The sequence below is a fragment of the Schistocerca americana genome, chromosome 1, assembly GCF_021461395.2.
Source record: "Schistocerca americana isolate TAMUIC-IGC-003095 chromosome 1, iqSchAmer2.1, whole genome shotgun sequence".
NCBI lineage: Eukaryota > Metazoa > Arthropoda > Insecta > Orthoptera > Acrididae > Schistocerca > Schistocerca americana.
Genome location: NC_060119.1, coordinates 1004906305 through 1004929110, shown reverse-complemented (window position 1 = coordinate 1004929110; position 22806 = coordinate 1004906305).

The window sequence follows — 22806 nt, the reverse complement described above, 5'->3', positions numbered from 1 at the left end:
CTGTAGTGATGCACCCCACTTTCTACCAGGCTTCCGCTTTCTACAATGGCCATGGAATGGGGGGGGGGGGTAGGGCGGTCGAGGGTATATTAGCTTACCGGGTATGTGTACATAGTTAAAGTGGAGAAAGTAGAATCCTTTACATACCTGCCATCATACCGCAGCATTGAATCTACTGTCGTGATAGCTGTATCGGTTTATGTACATCATCCTGCGAGTGATTGCGGTATTTAGTAAGACGTTCTTTTGTCATTGTTCCATAGTTGTGTCAGAATGGTTTGAATAAGTTTCCGCGAATGTGTTTGTTTGGTGCCAAATCAGCACTCTTTTGTCCTGCTGAACACCAATGAGGCCCATTCAGCAATGAATGGGACCCAGCTCCAAGGCATTTCCATGAGTTGTGGGCAAGAGTTGAGTGGTCGTGGCTCAGGACAGGTCCTAAAGGTATCTGTTTCTCTTCTAGCGGACGCATTAAAGCAATGAGGTAGATTTCTCTATTACAGTCGCCCATCAAGGTGTGCCGTGCTACATGATTAAGAGGGCAAAATGGGGTAATAAAAAGGAGAATTGAGTAACCACGGAAATGCGCTATAGCCAAGAGATAGTTTTGGATGACTGTAATGATGTTGTAACACATGGGGAAGAAAGCAGAAGTATTTGACAATATAGCATCGGAGAAGTGAGGTAACAGAAGTCCTGCAATAGAATGGAAGTAGTAATAGCAAATACTGACACAAATGGAAAGTGTCATACCATGAACCTCCAGCGCGACATTTACGATACTCTTTAGGAGAGCTTGTTCATACGGCGAGTATTAAATAATTAAACCCAAAGTCCTCCAACAGAATGGCACTAGTAACAGGAAACACTGACGGAAATGGGAAGTGTCATTCCATGAACCTCCAATACAATATTTACCAAACTGCTTTGGAGAGCTTGTTCATATAACGAGTATTAAATAATTAAACCGTTATTCTAATTTGCAATGATGTCGATCATCATCTTAAATATGAGGTGTGACCTCAAGGGCACAAAATCAATCTTGTATTTATTGTGGCATGGAAGCACACAACCTTCGATTGTCATACTGAGGATTTCTTGCCGAGCTATAAAGACAGATGCTAGAGACCGGTATGAAAGTATACCTCTTACATTTGTATCCTACACATGTTCAGTGGATGACAGATCAAGGGACCAGGCTGATCCTTCAAGGATCCATATATTCTTCAAGGCGATTATGATATGAATAACAGTAAGGAGTCCTCCTCTATCCTGCTGGAATTAGCCATTTAGTGCTCTAGTCATGTAGGTATGACAACCTGGTTTTCCATTCTTGCCATGTACTGACGAGGTCTCGGCCTCTCTTCAACAATTATCAAATCAGTCCCATTGTCATTTCCTGTATGTTCCATACACCAAGATTCCAGAACTTGGGGTCGATTTAACTGCATACAGTGTTTTCTATAGCCTGTGATGTTTCCTTGACAACCGATTCTATGCAATCGTGAATGCTCAAATGCCTCATTGCTACAGTTTAATGTTCAGAATTACGTATTTGGCTGCGATAGTTCTAAAAAGATACGGAGCCAGAAACCAGTGAATACTTTCGAAATACGTATTCCTTTGTGAAGAAGAAAAGGAACATCGGAATATTCCTGAATACGAAATTGTGAACGGTTCGCAGAGCTATCGGGACGAGCCGGTTGTGCAGACGTTTCCACAGAAGTACATTGACACTTTTACAGTTGATGGAACATAGTGAATGGTACACTGGAAATCGATGAGCAAATGTACGCAATTAAGGACCACAAGGCAAGATCAAAGTTGGTATTACTGAATGACCCAGTGAATTGTGTAAATATAACGAAAGTTGTGACACAGAAGACGTGCAGATGGAGATCTCACAAGAAGAGTGAGATTACTCAGTGAACTTCGAACCTCTCGACTAGGTAAGTTTAGACCGTGGAGAGTACGTCATCATGATAACACCTCCATCAAGCCAACTAACGAACACTGAATTGAAGACTGCCGATGAATGGTTTGGCGCATTATTGCTAGCGGAAGTGCCTGAAAAATATACATTCATGATTATGGGGTTAGAAACCCTAGGCTTACTGATTACAGGAGACGGTGTGAAAGTGAAGATCCTTCAGGATGTGAAAAGTACTTCACAATGCCATACTCCGGAAAAGGAGGCAGCTTCAACACTTCCTCCAAAGGAAGATTTGTCACGTCGCTTCCTAGTGCGACAAGAGAACACAGTCGAATTACACGCTCAAAGTTATCTCGACAGAAGGCGTCCAACAACAATGGCAACTCAGCGAGTCTCGAAAATTGATATCGGAAGGGCACTGGAATACTACGCATGGGGTAAGGAGCAAGTCTGCAACGAGCAGAGCGAACCAAATAGATGTAGCAGCTGTTGCCCCTGACCTACATGTTAGTACCAGAAAAACGTCTAGCACCTTTCAAACCTCTGTCCAGCATTTTGCTCCCACACAACTTCAAATGGTTCAAATGGCTTTGAGCACTATGGGACTCAACTGCTGAGGTCATTAGTCCCCTAGAATTTAGAACTAGTTAAACCTAACTAACCTAAGGGCATCACAAACATCCATGCCCGAGGCAGGATTCGAACCTGCGACCGTAGCGGTCTTGCGGTTCTAGACTACAGCGCCTTTAACCGCACGGCCACTTCGGCCGGCTCACACAACTTCCATCCGTATCATGTGCTTCTTCACCAGGAGGTAGATTTTTTGTGTGCGGATATAGCACGCGACGTAGCCACAAAGACTGCCTTCTGCAGGACCAGAATCAGAAAGAGAGAGTCTGATAGAAAATTAGTTTGGACAATCCCATTAGTGACTCACATTGCTGGTGAGATAACGAGTCGATTGGTGCCCAATATGGGCCTGTCAGTCTATTAATTGAAAAATTCGTTAATGGGTGTAGAACATGAAGACAAATTTTCTGATAACTTTAAATCACGCCGAAGTTATGGCTTAAAGTCGGACTATCGAGTGGAGGAGGTAAAATAATTTTCCCATTCACCGATTAATTATTATTATAATTAGTAAATTTGATGGGTTTCTTTGAGTTTTATAGCCGTTAGGTTCAAATACGTCCAGCAGGAACAACAATACGGTGTTTACTGGCCAAGTTGGCAGCCATATGGGCCCGGTAACCTAACCTCCAGACGGCCTAAACACGCCACTGGACCGTTAACTTTTCCCCCTCCTGTTAAGTTGGTATGGGGCACCTTCTTGTGTATCGCAGAAAAGCAATTTGTGGAGGCGCTCGTGTTAACAAAACTACGAGGAGACCAGCTCTCACCCCCCGCGTACTCAGTTCTTCGGAGACGCAAGACGTGGCGCTTCGTAATCAACAGTATCGTGAAAGTGGCCCCCATTTTAGCCCCGATTGTCCCTTCAACATGTCGACGCAGTCTCACGTATCGTTCAGTACTCACCGTGTACGATGAATGGCATTTGGCAATTGGTAGCGACTGCTGGAGTCGCTTACGCCACATTACGTGAATTTCCACGTTCGCATTCAGATTCGCGGGTGCGACGGCAGTAACGTAGCCGGCTACATCTTTCCATCACTGCTACTTCTTGGCCTCAGCTCTCGTGGTAGACAGTGAATATGCTCGAGTTAAAGCCACCGATATCATTCTCACTCTCTCTCTGGTATCCAACAGTCAATTGTATTGTTTCTTAGAATTTCGTGTCTTTGTCGTTTATGTCTCCTTGTACACAGAAGGATGGATGCTCCCTATTTACATTGACATCCATGCTAATACTGTCTGTTGCCTCTTTTTCTGGTTTGTGGACACTATATATTTGCAATTTAACTTCTAAAAAGGTCTCTCACCTTTTGTAGGTTTCCCCTGCCTACTCTGACCTAAAATTCTTTCAGCAACTACACAATTACACCCCCTGCAAGCAGGTGAAAAATCCGACAACCTACGCGGTCAGCGGGCAGCATATCAGCAGGTGATAGAAAAATTCTCTGGCTGTTACGGAAAGAGTGTGAAGTCCTTCACCAAATTTCATCCCGGTCGCTGCAGACGCATCGATTGTGTTGATCACTGTAACACTTCTTGACATTCAAGTAATAGGTACAAACTCCAGTCGCCAGTGGTTGTTTTTTCAAAAAGTTATTTCTGTCGATGAATCTACCTGTACAAATTACAGAGTGCAGAATATAAGAAATATGTATCACTGGGCCGCAGAGATTTCGCACTGTCTAAAGACTGCTGAACATCCTCAGTAGTACAGAGTGAACGTGTGGTGCAATATTAATCGAGACTGGGTGATTTGTTCCTCATTTGCGGAAGAAATCTTAACAGGTGGAGGATACTTACTATTTCTCACTGACATTCGGCTGAGTCTCCTAGAGAAAGTGCCACTTCTAATAGGTAGATGTGTCTGGTACCAGCACGAAGGGTACCCAGCTCACTAATAGCTTCGGGCTAGAAGACCCTTCAGAAGTCACTGGAGAGGATGTGAAGTTGTCACCATTTGGGTTTCACGCTCGTCTGATTTAACACCACTGGACATTTTTCTCAGGGATAAAATAAAAAGCGAAATCTTTGAAAAATTTCCAGCGACCCAAGGGGATTTAAAACATTGCGTTTCCGTAGCATATTCAATGTTACAGAAGGAATCTGTTCAGTTGGACCGTAAATCGTCATACAATCGACTGCAGATGTGTATTGCAATTTCGAACACGTAATGACTTAAACTGAAGTTTAAGGGAGTTTGTTAATCGACATTCTTTTGTGGTTTCTGTTTTATTACTTGTGTTTATGGTGTTTTGCAATGAAAGTGTGTATCTTGAGATTAAACGAACGACACCAAATTATTAAAAAACGTCGTATCTCAAATTAGTGTTTCACAAATCCAATCAATTTTTGACATTCACTTTTCCTTCAAGGCTATTGAAAGAAAAGGGCGGAACTGTTATCGTAGTTAGCTGGTGAATCATCCTCAGACGTCACGCTCTTTGGTTTTCTTGTAGTATATCGGTCCAATCACATGTAGGAAGGTCTGATTGGTGTCAGCTTTAAACGAAACTATTCTCGATTATTCTACTTTGTTAGCAGTATATCTTAGCTACGTCAGGCTGTGTTATTCTGTCATCTTGACGTGACAGTTAGCTATAACAACACATACGTCTGCTTAAGACAGCAAACGCTCTCATAGATGCTAATTTTTCGTGTGTGATATCTTCAAAACTACTGATCGAATTTGGAAGGGTGCAACACCATTGACTTCGTCCCTTTTTGAACAACGATATGAGCAGGAGAATTTTCTCTGGTTCCGTTTGAAAAAGAGAAGTTAATACCATCTGTATAATTAATATAGCAACGAAAACGGGCGAGAAGTCGTTAATTTCTTCATGTCAGAGTCCGCAACCTCAAGGTACGAGTATCGTCTGTACGATGGAACCATTTTAATCACCGTAGTCTTTCGGGTTTATTCCTTTGATGTCCCACGCATAAAAATTACATAACTGGCCAGCTTCGGTCTTACGCCTTTTCCAGATATTTCCAACATTATATGAAAAGTACAGTAATAGGTAAGACACATTGCTGAGCAACATATTCCGTGCGGATTACGATTGTTGATTTTAATTAGCTACATGATAGTGGTGATGAGTGTTTGTCGCATTTAAAAAACTTGTTTCATTTTGTGTGGCGACAGACACTTGTTCATGCTAGAACTTCTGGACAGACTGACCACATTCTCTCCGTATCATTGCATACACTACAAAAATGGACGTCTTAAATCCTCTTGGGCCGTTGCAATTTGTGCATTGACTACACCCTTGAGTTATCCCTGGGAACGTCAAACGTTACAGATACGGTCTTGCACAAACCAGTCAGCTTACAAGCACAGCTTGCGCCAGCAGGCAAAAGCCTACTGACAGCTGTCTTAGTAATCTTTGTATACTCGTTTAATAGCATACTATGTACTTTTACGCACTCGTATACAAACATAACCGTTACAAATCGCAGGAAATGTGGATCATCCAAAGAATATGCTTAGGCCTGTTATTTTGCAGAGACAAAGTTATCACCAGAGGAAGCTGTAGTCAAGTCAACACAGTCTTGCGTACATGTCACCAATTCATATTAAAATTCTTAGCTAACTTACTTTTCCGTTACATACAACCATTACAGCCTTAGTCACACATTTAATATTGCTGCAAGGATGATACGAGGTCTCATTAAATCCTTTTAAAAATTGTTTTCTGTTTTATATGCCGTTGTTGGAAATGACTTCTATGCTCGTTGTCATTACACAGAAACCATAAAGTGCCACAACATTATCCTCTCTGACCACTGTAGTGAAATAGTTCCTATATTTGATTAAAATCCTAAGGCACACCGAACTGTGAAATGTTAGAATTATTTACAGTACCGCTAAAATTGTTATATTCGGTATTACAGTATAAGGATAAGCAGTCCAGTAATTTTTTTTCCTCTGAAACTGTCCGTAGCTCGTGGTCTAGTGACTAGTGTTGCTAGCACGGATTCGATTCGGCCAGTGTGGCCGATCGATTCTCGGCCCTTCACTCTGAAACCAAGCGGCTGCTACGGTCGCAGGTTCGAATCCTACCTCGGTTAGTAAGGTTTAAGTAGTTCTACGTCTAGGGGCCTGATGACCGCAGATGTTAAGTCTCAAAGTGCTTAGAGCCATATGAACCATTTGAACCGGATTCGATTCCCAGCCGGGTCGGGGATTTTCTCCGCCCAGGAACTGGGTGTTTGTGTTGTCGTCATCATCTCATCACCATTCGGGTAGTGGCGAGACTGCAAATGCAAAGATTGGAACTTTTATGGGCACTGATGACCACGATGTTCAGCGTCCCACAAAACCAACATCAACATCCTCTGAAATATTCTTTTCGCTAAAATAGTATTATGAAACTGACGATTTATGTGAGTGTTAAAGTTATTCATTTAATAGCGAAGCATGACATTGTTCACCATGTAAGGTTTTCATGTATTTTCGGCCATTGTCAATAATTCACCTTTACTGCAGTGGAGAAAAGATGAGCGCCCGGCACCAGTAGTGAAAAAGATCCTTGTCTCTGTTTTTTAAGTTTATCTGTGCTTCGTTTGCTCGCCTGTCAGCCGTGCAGCGCTGGACATTCTCATTTGAAGCGCAGTTGAGGGCAGTGGAGTTTTTAGACTAGAAGATTTGATATCTGTGAATCTCAGAGAAGTTATCTGGAATGCTTTATTACTGAGATGAAAACTGGTTTGTAAACATGTGTTATGGAGTCTATTGATGGAGAAGATTTTTTTGAGGAATTTTTAGAGGTAACAAGTGTATGCGCAAGAATGAAATGTTCATCTGTCAGAACTATCAATCGGAGGAAATCTTTGTCCCTCATAGAGCTAATAATATGATTAGTGTTAATGCGATCTCTTTGTTTTCATTCTGTCACACTATTGGTCGGAATGTCCGTAATTTTTGTATTGAGTGAATTTCGTAATTGTTAGGGACTTCTTATGTCGTACAGTCTTTTTCGACAATAATAAGAGTTTAATTTTTCAAGAACGACTTTCTTTAAAGTAAAATCTCCCTCCATCAGTCTTAGGAAAGTTTTGAACATTTTTATCATGAACGCTTTGCACCTTACGACACACGAAGCCAGAGATTATTTCTGAGGAAAAAAAGAGAGGGAGAGAGAAAATTGTGAGTAGTTTATTTCGAAGCACTTAGCTGAGCATAAGGTAAGTTACTTTTGTTTAAGGGCAGACTTGATTTTGTATTCGCATGAGGAAACAGCTCTTAGTCAGCTTCATCAGGCGGCGTAGTGCTAGGCAAGCTGATTAATTTACAGTGAACAGTGTAGGTAATCTCAAGCAGCTATTTTTCTTCTGACTAGAGGAGTATTTTATTTTTATGGACATTTAAAGTCAGGAATTGCACTTCATGCCACACAGATATTCGTAATATATTTCAATATTGAGTTTAATAGTTTTTACTGACTACGCAATTAGTTACTTTTGGCATTTAATAAGATAAGTTTTCATTATTTCCAATTCAGTATTCCGCTGCGCTTTGTTTCACGACACTGCTCACAGTCGCAACACAGGACTAACCAACAGTTATTACTGCTCAGCAGTTAAGTACAACATCTAAAGGAAACGTTACGGGAAAAGAAAGTTTTTTTTTTTTAAAAAAATAAAGAATATTCATTATTTTCACTTATAAATTTTCTTAGACTGCATACAATTAATATGTCTTACCTATTATAGTACTTTTGATATTATACTGCAGATATCTCAAAATGGCCTAAGGACTAAACTGTCCGGTACGCGTTTTATATGCATGGTACATTAAAGGAATAAAGCCTATGGTGAATAATATGTTTCTACCGTTCAAGCTGTAAGTCATTTAGTGAGAAATTCACACAATTCGTATCTCAAGCGGTTCAGGATATTTTTGAGGCAAACTGCTTACCTGAATCACACTGTATAAGAGAAGGAGAGAAAACTCGTATCAAGCTGAGTGCGAGCAAAAGCTTAAGGGTTGAGTGTCTCGGAAGAGAGCCGGCCGTTCGGACAGAGGCTTCGTTTCATGCATGAGCCGGCGCGCGCTCATCCCGAGTGGCACGGAACGCAGGCGCGGAGTGTATCTCGAGAAGGCCTGCTGGCTGGCTGCGCGAGTTCAGGCTGCGCAATTACCCGGAGCTAACGAGCAGCGCGCCGGCGCTACAGCCGCGGCAGGCGTCGCCTTACACGGCAGCAGGGAGCCGCCCCAGCTGTAGGCCAGAGCGCGACCCTGCGGCGTGGGCGGCGGGGGCGGCGGGGCCGGCCGTGGCCGAGGCGGTCTGGAGCGGCGGCGCGGTTAACCACCAGCGGCCCGCCTCAGCCGCAGGACTGCGCCTGGTCTGACCGGCGGCGAGGCCACAGGGCAACCAGTTGGCGGCCCTTTAGACGGGGTATGAGCGCACCCGGCACCTACCTAGCAGTAACGACGTGAATGCAAACTGACTTTTCACATGGGGCAGCAATATGAAAACGAGACAGATGGGGGAAAAAACGGCCAAGTGCGAGTGGGACTCGCGCACAGAGGGTTCCGTACAAACTTAAAAATGTATAACTTATATATATTTCAGCTACTCAGGGAATCGATAATCTCAACGACTTTGCCTGTTACCGGTATCGATACTGACAAGATATTGGGTCCGGGAATTCCATGCCAGTCTCAAAATCGTTGCAGTAATTTCTCAGGTTACCCCATACACACAAAAAGAAGCGACTAGGGGACTTCAGATTATATATGTAGAGAGAGAAGAATTAATAAAACATTTTATTTAAACAGTAAAAAATAAAAATGTCGTGTGGCTAGGGATTCCCGACGTATAGACTGCTAGCCGGGTGCAGGTCTCTCAAGTTGACGCCACTTTGGCGACCTGCGCGTCGTTGGGGATGATATGATGATGATTAGGACAACACAACACACAGTTCGTGAGCGGAGAAAATCACCGACCCAGTCGGGAATCGAACCCGGGCCCTTAGGATTGACATTCTGCCGTCCTCACCACTTTTTTTTTTCTTCTCAGTATCGTTCGTTGCGTTTGGTCTGGGCTGACTTCACAGGACATCCGCACAAGTTGATCATAGTTTCCTTTGCTCAGTTTCTTTTATTACAGAGGACTACCGCCTCTCTGACTGAACACGCAGAGCTACCGTGCCGGCGCCACTCAGCTTCCGGGGGCGGACATTTACACAGCAGAACATGACTACAGCTTACATTTTATGTTCGTCTATTGGTCTTTGACGAATGGTGAATGCATTGTATGTTGCATTGGCAAAAAGATATTTAATTGTGATATATTTACGATTTGCCACGTTTCAGACTTTTTGCTTTACTTGTACTGTTAAACTTAATTCCTGTCGAATTTCATGGTTCTATGTCAACGGGAAGTACCCTATAGGTTTCGATGAGTGAGTTCGCCAGTTCCAAAATATGTGACATAAATGGCAGAATCCTCTCATCGCGTTGACGTAGAAGCTTAAATTCTTTACGCCGCCATGTGACTATAGACTTTAGTACGTGACATAGATGTCAACTTGATACGCCATCCATTTCCACAGAGAAAAGGGTATTAGCAAACGAACAGAGAGACAAGTGGATAAAAAATGACAATACAATGTTTTTGTGTGATATAACTGAAAATTATAAATTTTCGGATCTTGCCAAGTTTCATGATTCTAGGTCAACAGGAAGCACCCTATAGATTTCGGTGAGTAAGCTATCGAGTATCAAAATATATAACATAAATAGCCATCTATGTTGTTTGCATTGACTTAGAAGGTTAAAATTCTTACACTGCCAAGTGACTGTAGATCTTAGTATATGACATATATGTGAACTTGATACGCCAAGAGAAAACCTGTCTTAACAAACAGGCAAACAAACATACAGTTAGATAAAACACAACGAAAATTCTTCTCGTGTTATATAATTACAAATTAACAATTTTCGGATTTCTTCCCCTTGTTGTTGCTGTTGTCTTCAGTCCTGAGACTGGTTTGATCCAGCTCTCCATGTTACTCTATCGTGTGCAAGCTTCTTCAGCTCCCAGTACTTACTGCAACCTACATCCTTCTGAATCTGCTTAGTGTATTCATCTCTTGGTCTCCCTCTTCGATTTTTACTCATCACGCTGCCCTCCAATGCTAAATTTGTGATCCCTTGATGTCTCAGAACATGTCCTACCAACCGGTCCCTTCTTCTTGTCAAGTTGTGCCACAAACTCCTCTTCTCCCCAATTCTATTCAATACCTCCTCATTAGTTATGTGATCTACCCATGTAATCTTCAGCATTCTTCTGTAGTACCACATTTCGAAAGCTTCTATTCTCTTCTTGTCCAAACTCTTTATCGTCCATGTTTCACTTCCATACATGGCTACACTCCATACAAATACTTTCAAAACGACATCCTGACACTTAAATCTATACTCGATGTTAACAAATGTCTCTTCTTCAGAAACGCTTTCCTTGCCATTGCCAGTCTACATTTTACATCCTCTCTACTTCGACCATCATCAGTTATTTTGCTCCCCAAATAGCAAAACTCCTTTACTACTGTAATTGTCTCATTTCCTAATCTAATTCCCTCAGCATCACCAGACTTAATTTGACTACATTCCGCCGGCCGCGGTGGCCGTGCGGTTCTGGCGCTGCACTCCGGAACCGCGGGACTGCTACGGTCGCAGGTTCGACTCCTGCCTCGGGCATGGGTGTGTGTGATGTCCTTAGGTTAGTTAGGTTTAAGTAGTTCTACGTTCTAGGGGACTTATGACCTAAGATGTTGAGTCCCATAGTGCTCATAGCCCTATTTTTGACTACATTCCATTATCCTCGTTTTGCTTTTGCTGATGTTCATCTTACATCCTCCTTTCAAGACACTGTCCATTCCGTTCAACTGCTCTTCCAAACCCTTTGCTGTCTCTGAGAGAATTACAATGTCAAGAGGACGTCGTTATCAAGAGAAAGAAAACTGGTATTCTACGGATCGGAGCATGGAATGTCAGATCACTTAATCGGGCAGGTAGGTTAGAAAATTCAAAAAGGGAAATGGATAAGTTGAAGTTAGATATAGTGGGAATTAGTGAAGTTCGGTGGCAGGAGGAACAAGACTTTTGCTCAGGTGAATACAGGGTTATAAATATAAAATCAAATAGGCGTCATGCAGGAGTAGGATTAATAATGAATAAAAAAATAGGAGTGCGGGTAAGCTACTACCAACAGCATAGTGAACGCATTATTGTTTTCAAGATAGACACGAAGGCCATGCCTACTACAGTAGTACAAGTTTATATGCCAACTAGCTCTGCAGATAATGAAGAAATTGATGAAATGTGTGATGAGATAAAACAAATCATTCAGGTAGTGAAGGGAGACGAATTTTTAATAGTCATGGGTGACTGGAATTCGAGAGTAGGAAAAGGGAGAGAAGGAAACATAGTGCGTGAATATGGATTGGGGGAGAGAAATGAAAGAGGAAGCCGTCTGGTAGAATTTTGCACAGAGCATAACTTAATCATAGCCAACACTTGGTTCAAGAATCATAAGAGAAGGTTGTATACATGTAGGATTCCTGGAGATACTAGAAGGTATCAGATAGATTATATAATGGTAAGACAGAGATTTAGGAACCAGGTTTTAAATTGTAAGACTTTTCAGGGGCAGACGTGGACTCTGACCACAATCTATTGGTTATGAACTGTAGATTAAAAGTGAAGAAATTGCAAAAAGGTGGGAATTTAAGGCGATGGGACCTGGATAAACTGACTAAACCAGAGGTTGTACAGAGTTTCAGGGAGAGCATAAGGGAACGATTGACAGGAATGGGGGAAAGAAATACAGTAGAAGGAGAATGGGTAGCTCTGAGCAATGAAGTAGTGAAGGCAGCAGAGGATCAAGTAGGTGAAAAGACGAGGGCTAGTAGAAATCCTTGGGTAACAGAAGAAATATTGAATTTAATTGATGAGAGGAGAAAATATAAAAACGCAGTAAATGAAGCAGGCAAAAGGGAATACAATCGTCTCAAAGTGAGATCGACAGGAAGTGCAAAATGGCTAAGCAGGAATGGCTAGAGGACAAATGTAAGGATGTAGAGGCTTATTTCACTAGGGGTAAGATAGATTTTGCCTACAGGAAAATAAAAGAGACCTTTGGAGAAAAGAGAGCCACTTGTATGTATATCAAGAGCTCAGATGGAAAACCAGTTCTAAGCAAAGAAGGGTAAGCAGAAAGGTGGAAGGAGTATATAGAGGGTCTATACAAGGGCGATGTACCTGAAGACAATATTATGGAAATGGAAGAGGATGTAGATGAAGTTGAAATGGGAGATACGATACTGCGTGAAGAGTTTGACAGAACACTGTAAGACCTGAGTCGAAACAAGGCCCCGGAGTAGACAACATTCCATTGGAACTACTGACGGCCTTGGGAGAGCCAGTCCTGACTAAACTCTACCATCTGGTGAACAAGATGTATGAGACAGGAAAAATACCCTCAGACTTCAAGAAGAATATAATAATTCCAATCCCAAACAGAATCAGGTGTTGACAGATGTGAAAATTACCGAACTATCAGTTTAATAAGTCACGGCTGCAAAATACTAACGCGAATTCTTTACAGACGAATGGAAAAACTGGTAGAAGCCGACCTCGGTGAAGATCAGTTTGGATTCCGCAGACATGTTGGAACACGTGAGGCAATACTGACCCTACGACTTATCTTAGAAAATAGATTAAGGAAGGGCAAACCTACATTTCTAGCATTTGTAGACTTAGAGAAAGCTTTTGACAATTTTGACTGGAATACTCTTTTTCAAATTCTAAAGGTGGGAGGGGTAAAATACAGGGAGAGAAAGGCTATTTACAATTTGTATGGAAACCAGATGGCAGTTATAAGAGTCGAGGGGCATGAAAGGGAAGCAGCGGTTGGGAAGGGAGTGAGACAGGCTTGTAGCCTGTCCCCGATGTTTTTCATCTGTATATTGAGTAAGCAGCAAAGGAAACAAAAGAGAAATTCGGAGCAGGTATTAAAGTCCATGGAGAAGAAATAAAAACGTTGAGGTTCACCGATGACTTTGTAACTCTTCCCCTTAATTGAGCTGTAAAACCTTGTCTACAGCCAAATTTCATAATTCTAGGTCAAGAAGAAGTATCCTATAGCTTTTGATGAGTAAGTTTTCGAGTATCAAAATCCGTCATTTAAATAGCCTTATCTTCTGACTGAATTGACTTAGAAGCCTAACATTTTTGCACCGCCAAGGGACAATAGCCTCTAATAGACTCTAATATGCGACATTGAGGTGAACTTGACACGCGTACCCATTCCTGAGAAGAATGGACAGTCGGACAGACAGACACACCGACGGAAAACAAAGCTATCTTAGAAGGTTTCCGTTTTTATAGATTGAGGTGCAGAACCCTGAAAAGTAAGTAAAGTCTTAATTGTTTCAAAAGTAATCGGTATATACATTCATCCCACAGTGAGACAAGACAGTCAATGCCTTGATGCAAGAAATATTTGCGGTCGCCCACAGGACCATGATGGCATCCAGGTGTCTATCCTTTCGTCCGAAGCAAATCGATGGCATCGATTATCTTTCTTCAAGACCCTATTAATACAGAAATTGAAACTTCCTGTTAGATTAAAACCTTGTGCCCGACCGAGATTCGAACTCGGAACCTTTGCCATCCGTGGGCACGTGGGCAAGTGCTTTACCGACTTTTTTTCTGTTTCAACACAGATTATGTCCTACAATAGATTGAAGAATACATTTCAATATACTTAGTACCGTTCCGAATCTTATAAAACATAACAAATTTTGAAACTGACAATAGCATCTTCAGTCCAGGCAGAGACATGGAACTAAAACGCAAACATTTTGCAGAGAATTAAAATTGACTGTCTTAACTAGAACTGCAGTTCTGTCAATTGATTCTCAACCGTCCAAACTCTTCAGAGAAAGTCATTTGGAGCATACAAACTAATAACAAAGACATGCACAGGCAACATAAATTAAGGAAAACGTCATAACGAAGTTAATAAATACCGTTGAGAAGTTGGGGGCAGTACTGGAAACAGGTGTATCCGCTTATTTGTTGTGTATTTTGTCCGCTATGTCGTCGTGCATGTGATTTGTGCCCTTACCGGCGTCGAGAATTACCCTAGGCCTTGTTTTCCAAAAATTATGTCTAACAAAAAAAGAAATGCTCAAATGTGTGTGAAATCTTATGGGACTTAACTGCTAAGGTCAGCAGTCCATAAGCTTACACACTACTTAACCTAAATTATCACATGCCCGAGGGAGGACTCGAACCTCCCCTGGGACCAGCCGCACAGTCCATGACTGCAGCGCCTCAGACCGCTCGGCTAATGCCGCTATGTCTAACATGTTACCGAACATCGTCTTGACATTTGAGTAACATTTCATTCTCCAACCTGCCGTCCTCATATAAGCCTCGAAACTAATGAGATTATCTTCGCTATTGTGGATGATGGTATATGTCACACACTGCCCTTACAGCCACATCACGGTGTTGTTCTTGGTAGCGGGAAAGTGTTTCGTGTCCGGCCAAAGCAGGATGTCGGTGCAGTGGCTGGCTGGGCTGCTGCGGGTAATCAGGCCCAGCCTCTGCTGCACCCATTTCCAGTTAATGAGATGACCGCCACAAGTGAAGGGATGGCGTAAGGTTTTGACCAGACCACAGCGGACCGACTGAGGTACCCAAGCACGACTGACGAGCTGGCCTCACAGTTCTACTTCCAGCATTACCTCGTCTCCTAACTTCTAAACTTCACCGAAACTCGGGAAGTAGAGCTGTTAGGAGGAGTCGTGAGTCGTGCTTCGGCAGCTAAGTCGGTAGCGTACTTGGCCGCAAAACGCAAAGGTCTCGATTTCGAGTCTCACTCCGGCACTCAGTTTTAATCTGCCAGGAAGTTTCATATCACCCCACACTCCACTGCAGAGCGAAAATTTCATTCTGAAATATGGAAATAACATGATGAGAAATCGGAACTATATGGAGAGTGTGCAAGGGTTTGCCAGCGAAACACCTACAGCGTAGTTAAACAGTCCTAGCAACATGTGGGTGGGCTTTATCCTGCTAGATAATGATGCAGTCTGTCAATGTTCCTCGGCGTTTAGAATCGACGGAGCTCTTTAGTATCTGAAAAATGTCCGTGTAGTGCCGTGTGCTAATTGTGGTGCCGTGCTCCAGAAAGTCAATAAGTAGCGACCCCTTGCAGTAGAAGAAAAAGTTTGCCATGACTTTCCCGGAGCAGCCGTATCTGTTGCTTTGATCACAATGCAGAAATTACGTTGTGAAGCCCTTACACATCTTCCACGGATTCGTGATCTTTCCCCAGGTGATTTCCATAGTTTTGGAGCCCTGGAGCCCCGGAGCCGTTGATTTGCTTCGGAAAGAGAAGTGCTCGTCTACGTAGTATTATGTTTCCCTAGGCAACCAGAAACATTTTTCCCATGAAGGCATTACCGTCTCGCCACACATTGGGATACATGTACTAACAGTTAATTTTGTGATAATATACAGTTTACTTACTTTTTTCCATCTGTCTCGTTTTCATTTGATTGGCTCTCATAATATTACCTTTGTTTCAGTGATCTCTATGCTACACATTGTTTTGAATTTTTCTACTTTTCTTTTAACACAATTATTCAGGACATGTTACCGTATTGTCAGTATGTAAAATCCTCCAATGTTTCGGCCACTGTTGCAAATGGCCTTTCATACAATGCCAACACATATCTTGGTGAATTTTATTGGCAGTAGCAACGATGGCGGAAGCATTCACTTACATTTTTTACTCAGCGTTTGAAAATTTGTATCAAGCCGAAGAAAGTTAAGTATCTGCGTCTACATATGCATCTATAATCCAAACGCAAAGTCATGGCGTGTGGCGGAGAGCGATTTGTTTACTTTCTAAACTAATCTGCGACGAAACACGATGCCGTTCTACAGATATCGTTTATTTTATCTCTCATTTATACTCGGTATGGGTTGCAGAGTCAAATGGCTCTGAGCACTATGGGACTTAAGATCTGAGGTCATCAGTCCCATTGAACTTAGAACTACTTAAACCTAACTAACCTAGGGACGTCACACACATCCATGCCCAAGGCAGGATTCGAACCTGCGACCGTAGCGGTCGCGCGGTTCCAGACTGAAGCACTTAGAACCGCTCGGCCACACCGGCCGGCTGTGTCGCAGACTGAGAACATATATTTAAAGATTTCTGAGGATACTTGCGATTAGTTCTGTGTGACAAATGCATATTAGAAAGCCCCTTACGCATACCCACAGAAATGAAATGGATGTGACTGCTTGCAGTGATTTTTCGCCAATCGTGCAATCATACAGTAACAGATCATTCCGCCGGTGTATGGGCTATAGGTTACATTTATAATGGTGGTCAATTTCCCACCCTTGCCCGTATTCCCGTATTTCGCAACTATTTTCTACCGTTGCAACTTCTTTATATACAAGAGCTCTGCCCGCGAATACTGTCATGAAGCTTGCAACGTTATCTGATAGATAATTTATGGACAGACTCTTATACGAGTATTTGCCAGGATCATCGAAAATAACTTTTGTCCAGAAGCAAAATAAGAAAATATCCGTTGTGCACTCTTTGCTCATACAAACCTTCAGCTGAAAACGATAATGCAGTTTCGATTATAGACAATCATCAGCTTTATAATGGAATGACGACGATGAAATTTATTGGTGGACTCGGACCCGAAAATGGATTAGCAGATTATCACGAGCGGTCACCTTAGCATTTATTATTTTTTTTAAATTTTTTTAATTTCATTTTTACCGGAAACAGGGTAAGTAAACAAAAGATCTTTATTTGTAGAATCATAAATACAACAGAAATGCCATCCTTCCAGCGGTATCAACATGAGACATCACACTAGAATGAGGCAGCAGAAGTCTTTATTAACAAGGTGTCGGAAAATCATAATAACAATAATACTGAATTAAACTAAGACGGTTGAGACAGTAGACAAAAAAGAGAAGAAGGTGCGGGGGTACGATAAGACTTGCAGGCAACAGCATGCGAGGCCTCGCCATTGTGTCCCCGGCACTGCCACCGGGAAGAAGCAATAAAATAAACAATCCCCCAAAATTCAAGAAAAGCTGGAAAGTCATAAAATTTAAAATGTGATTCCCAGCTGGTACACACCAGCAGAAACATTGACGATGACCCTTAAATAAATATATAATCCCCCAAAATACAAGAAAAGCTGGGAAGGCACACAATTTAAATGTGACTTCAGTCCCCCCAGAATATAAGATAAGCTGGCAAATACACCAGGGAGCTATTGCAGCCAACAGGCAACAAGGTTCGAATGGCTCAAATGGCTCTGTGCACTATGGGACTCAACATATGAGGTCATCAGTTCCCTAGACTTAGAACTACTTAAACGTAACTAACCTAAGGACATCACACACATCCATGCCCGGGGCAGGATTCGAACCTGCGACCTTAGCAGCAGCTCGTTGCCGGACCGAAGCGCCTAGATCCGCTCGGCCACAACGGTCGGCAGGCAACAATGAGTGGAGATAGTTAAGACTGTGGATAATACCGGAAAACTGAACATTTCAAACTCACGACTAAAAGATTTTAACAGTTAAGACGCTGCAGAAGTAGTAACAAGGGTGGAAGGCTTAAACAAGTAGTTAAAGAGCATGTATAGTTACGAGGAACTTCGGGCTTACAGAATATGCTTCGAAGTTTATGCGCTTACTGAATTCATGATATTACATTAGATAGATCAAGAGTTCCCGATTAACTGCGACACTCCGATGTGGCACATATGACACGATCAAATTTACTCAACTTGAGGCAACACGATGCAGTTGGTGGAGGCGCCAGACTGCGACGATGGAAGTGTCGCCACAGCAGAAAGAAAACAAGTCTCCGCTCCGGTCCCAGGAAACAAGAACACATCGTCCGCTGTCAAAGCCATCTTGCCAATATAAATCAGAAAGGAAGAGTTGTTTGCCCCAATAAGGCTACAGTCCAGAATACATGGGATGTAGGCAATATTAGCTTATTGTGGAAGCGACTCCACATACAAGTAACAAGCTTAACACTCCTGAGAATTACTTGGAAATTATAAGGTGAGATATCAGCGCCTGCTAATCCAATGATTAGGGCATATTCATCGGATAAGGGTGCATTGCTCTCGACACAGATTATGTTACAATTTCAGTTTCATCAGCCCAGTTTACAACAGGGAACACTTGTACGGAATATGGCTTGGAACAACAAATTATCATCAGTTACACTGACCAATGACCGTACACACAATTACTCGGAGGCGCGTTAAAATAACACTTACAATTACACATTGCAGATGTGGTCTTACGATAATAAGTATCCAATAAAGAAACTGTTAATTCCAGTCAGGTGTGAAGGAGCCGTGCCTTCCAAGATTCCAGGCAGGGGTGTTATTGCCTACAGTCCATACAGGCCGTCTTCGATGTGACGTAAAATCTAAGCGTGCAAAGTTGGCCGAGAACCTGCTGACGAAGTTGCACTTGGTGTCCAGCACTCTTCCCGCAACTCACCGCTGTCAGTCTTTATTCCAGCCGGCAAGGCTTGCCTCCGATCGATTTAACCACACACGCTTCCTCGAGGCCTGTACCGGACAGCAGCAGTTCCCCAAAACTAATATCTTGCCTGACAAGTAGCCTCAGGTTAACCGTAAGTACCAGGCTCTCCAAAAATCAACAAACACTTGCCTCGACCAAATACCCTAGCTTCCGACATATGATTAAATCGATATTGGGAACCCAAGTAGTTAGTGACGCCGGGCGTAGTGCCATGCCAGCCAAAATTAAAACCGCCACGGATCACATGGATAACAGAAGAAATATTTCAGTTGATCGATGAATGACAAATGTACAAAAATGTTGACGTTAAGTTCTGGATTACATAATAACAAGTCGCTGGGGAGTGAAATAAATAGGAACTGCAGGGAGGCTAAGGCGTAATGACAGCCTGAGAAATGTGAAGAGACCCAAAAGGAAATGATTGTTTGAAGGATCGACTCAGCATACAGAAAAGTTAAAACAACCTTAGATGAAATTAAAAGCAAGGGTGGTAACATTAAGGGTGAAATGTGAATTCCACTGTCAGAAGCAGAGGAGAGAGCAGGTGTTTGGAAATACTACATTGAAGACCTCTATGAGGTAGAAGAGTTGTCTGAGGTGATATAAAAAGAAACAGGTATTGATATAGAAGAGATGGGGATCCAGTCTTAAAATCGGAATTTAAAAGAGCTTTGAAGAACTCAAGATCATGTAAGGCAAAATGGATTACATCAGAATTTCTAAAGGCATTGGAAAAGTGCCAACAAAACGATTATTCACGTTGGTGTGTAGGATGTATGAGACTGGCGATATATCTCAGACTTCGGGAAAAACATCATGCACACTATTCCGAAGATAGTAAGAGCTGAAAAATGCGAGAGTCTCCGCACAATCACCTTAACAGCTCAGGCATGCAAGTTGCTTACAAGAATATTATACAGAAGAATGGAAAAGAAAATTATCTGTTGGACGAAGATCACTTTGGCTTTAGGAAAGGTAAAGGCACAAGGGAGTCAATTCTGACGTCGTGGTCGATAATGGAAGCGGACTAAGGGAAAATTAATACATTTTCATTGGAAAGTGTTAAACAATGTCAAACGGTGAAAGATATTCGGAATTCTGAGGAAACATATGGCAGGCCACAGCCTGGTGGCTTCCATTCTGGATAGATCCCCCAAGCTGTGGCTAAGCCACGTCTCCGCAATATCCTTTCTTTCAGGAGTGCTAATTCTGCATGTTTCGCAGGAGAGCTTCTGTGAAGTACGGAAGGTAGGAGGCGAGATACTGGCAGAACTGAAGCTGCGAGGAGGGGGGGGGGGGGGGGGGGGGAGGACGTGAGTCGTGCGTGTAGCTCAGAGGGTAGAGCACTTACCCGCGAAAGGCAAAGGTCCCGAGTTTGAGTCTCGGTCCGGCCCACAGTTTTAATCTACCAGAAAGTTTCAAGAGTGGCAAAATTTTACAGAAGCTTTAAATTTAGATTGGACATCAGTGCGAGATGTTTTTAATAGTTTCCGCGACGAAATTCTCTCGAAATCTGGCAGAAAGACCAGAATGACTCTGATCGAATCTAAACTAAACCGGCGGCATGACACAATCAGTACTTTCACTGTACAATATCCACGGTAATGTTACTGATGACAGTGTCACTAAAGTGGAGTTATTTCATAATGTTTTTACGACATTCCTTCAGCAAGGAAGACGAAGTAAATATTTCAGAATTCGAATCAAAAGCTGCTGCCAATATAAGTAACTTAAAAGTAGAGCTACAGCTATGTCTCTATTCCGCAAGCTATCTTGCGGTATGTGGTGCAGGTTACTTTGAGTACCAAAGTCGTTTCTCCCTTTCCTGTTTCAGTTGTCAATGGTTTGCGGGAAGAAACCCCTTATTAGTAAACCTCCGTGAGGGCTTAAGTTTTATCTTCAATTTTTTTTTTCCGGGTATTTTTCGGGAGAAAGCAAGATATTGACTGACTTTTCTAAGAACGTACGATCTCGGAACTTTAACACCAAACCTCGCTATGCAGAATGCCTCTCTTAGAGAATTGCCACTGGAGTTGTCCGATCGTCGCTATGCTTTCATGCTTACTAAATGAACCTGTAAAAAACGCGCTGCTTTTCATTTGATGATCTCTGTTTCTTATATCAGTCCTACCTGTTTGGATCCCAAACTAACGAGCAGTATTGGAGTATTTGTCGAACGTGGGTATTGTAAGTCACCAAAGAACCTCAGTCTGCCATCTGCCTTGACTGAGCTGAGTTCTTTGTGGTCCTTAGCTTTAAATCTCTTCTTATGCACATCCCTAGATATTTCTCGTGACATGACGGCTCCCAGAGATCGTTCTGCAGTCGTGCAGTCATACAGTAATGGGTCTTACTGCCTGTTTATGTGCAACAATTCACATTTAGTTTTGTTGAGGATCAACTGCCAATCCCTACACCAACCGGCCATCATCTGCACGCCTTTCTCCATTTTGCTACAATTTTCTGTCGTTGCCTAATCGTTCATCCGTGAAAAGGCTCATAGAGCTTCTGAAATTATACTCTAGGTCATTTTTATATATTGTGAAAAGTAATGATTCCCTAACACTCGCTTGGGATACTTTTACGTTTGAAGATTTCTCCCCGTTAAAAATAACACGCTGTGCGATATTTTCTAGAAATTCTTTAATCCAATACGCAGCTGGACTGATGTTGCGTACTATCGTGGTTTTACGTGCAGGACTGCTTTGATATCACGTGTCTATATATCCTCGTTGTAGAGAATCAAATGGAATTAATAAAGATAAGTTTTCCGGTCCAGCCTAAATACGAATTAGACCCCTTTCAGAGTATGCTGATACAGCTCTGTACTTAGCAGTCATATACAACTATTCTCTTGGCGACACCTAGTTACGCTCTCTGCCCTAGACGACCAAATCGGGCCTGATCGACCACCGTGTGGTCCTGTGCTCTTGGCATCATCGATGCGGGTATGGAGGGACATGTGCTCAACACATCATTATCAAGGTCGTTGTCGAGTTTCTTGACTTTCCTCGGTAAAACATCCGTACATAAAGACTGAAAAGTTGCAAAAGTCATATCAGTACTCAAGAAATAAAGTAGAAGTAATCCTCTGCTAATGGCATCATCGGATGCAGGTATGGAGGGATATGTAGTCAACGCATCATTATCAAGGTCGTTGTCGAGTTTCTTGACCTTCCTCAGTAAAAGTTCCGTACGTAAAGACTGGAAAGTTGCAAAAGTCATATCAGAACTCAAGAAATAAAGTAGAAGTAAACCCCTTAATTACAGACCCATACACTGACATCGATTTACACTAGGATTTTGGAACATATACTGTGTTCGAAAATTGTGAATTACCTCGAAGGAAACTACATATTGACCCATAGTAAGCATGGGTTCAGAAAATATCATTACTGTGTAACATAACAGCTCTTTATTTTGATGAAGTAATCAGTGGTATCGACAGGGGATCCTTTAATTTAGTCCATATTTCTAGATTTCCAGAGGCTTTCTGATAAGTATTCCTCACATGCGGCTTGTAATAAAATTGAGAGTCTAGGGAGTATACTCTCAGTTCTGCAGCTATATTCGTGATTTCCTGTCAGGAACGTTGCAGTTCAGTGTA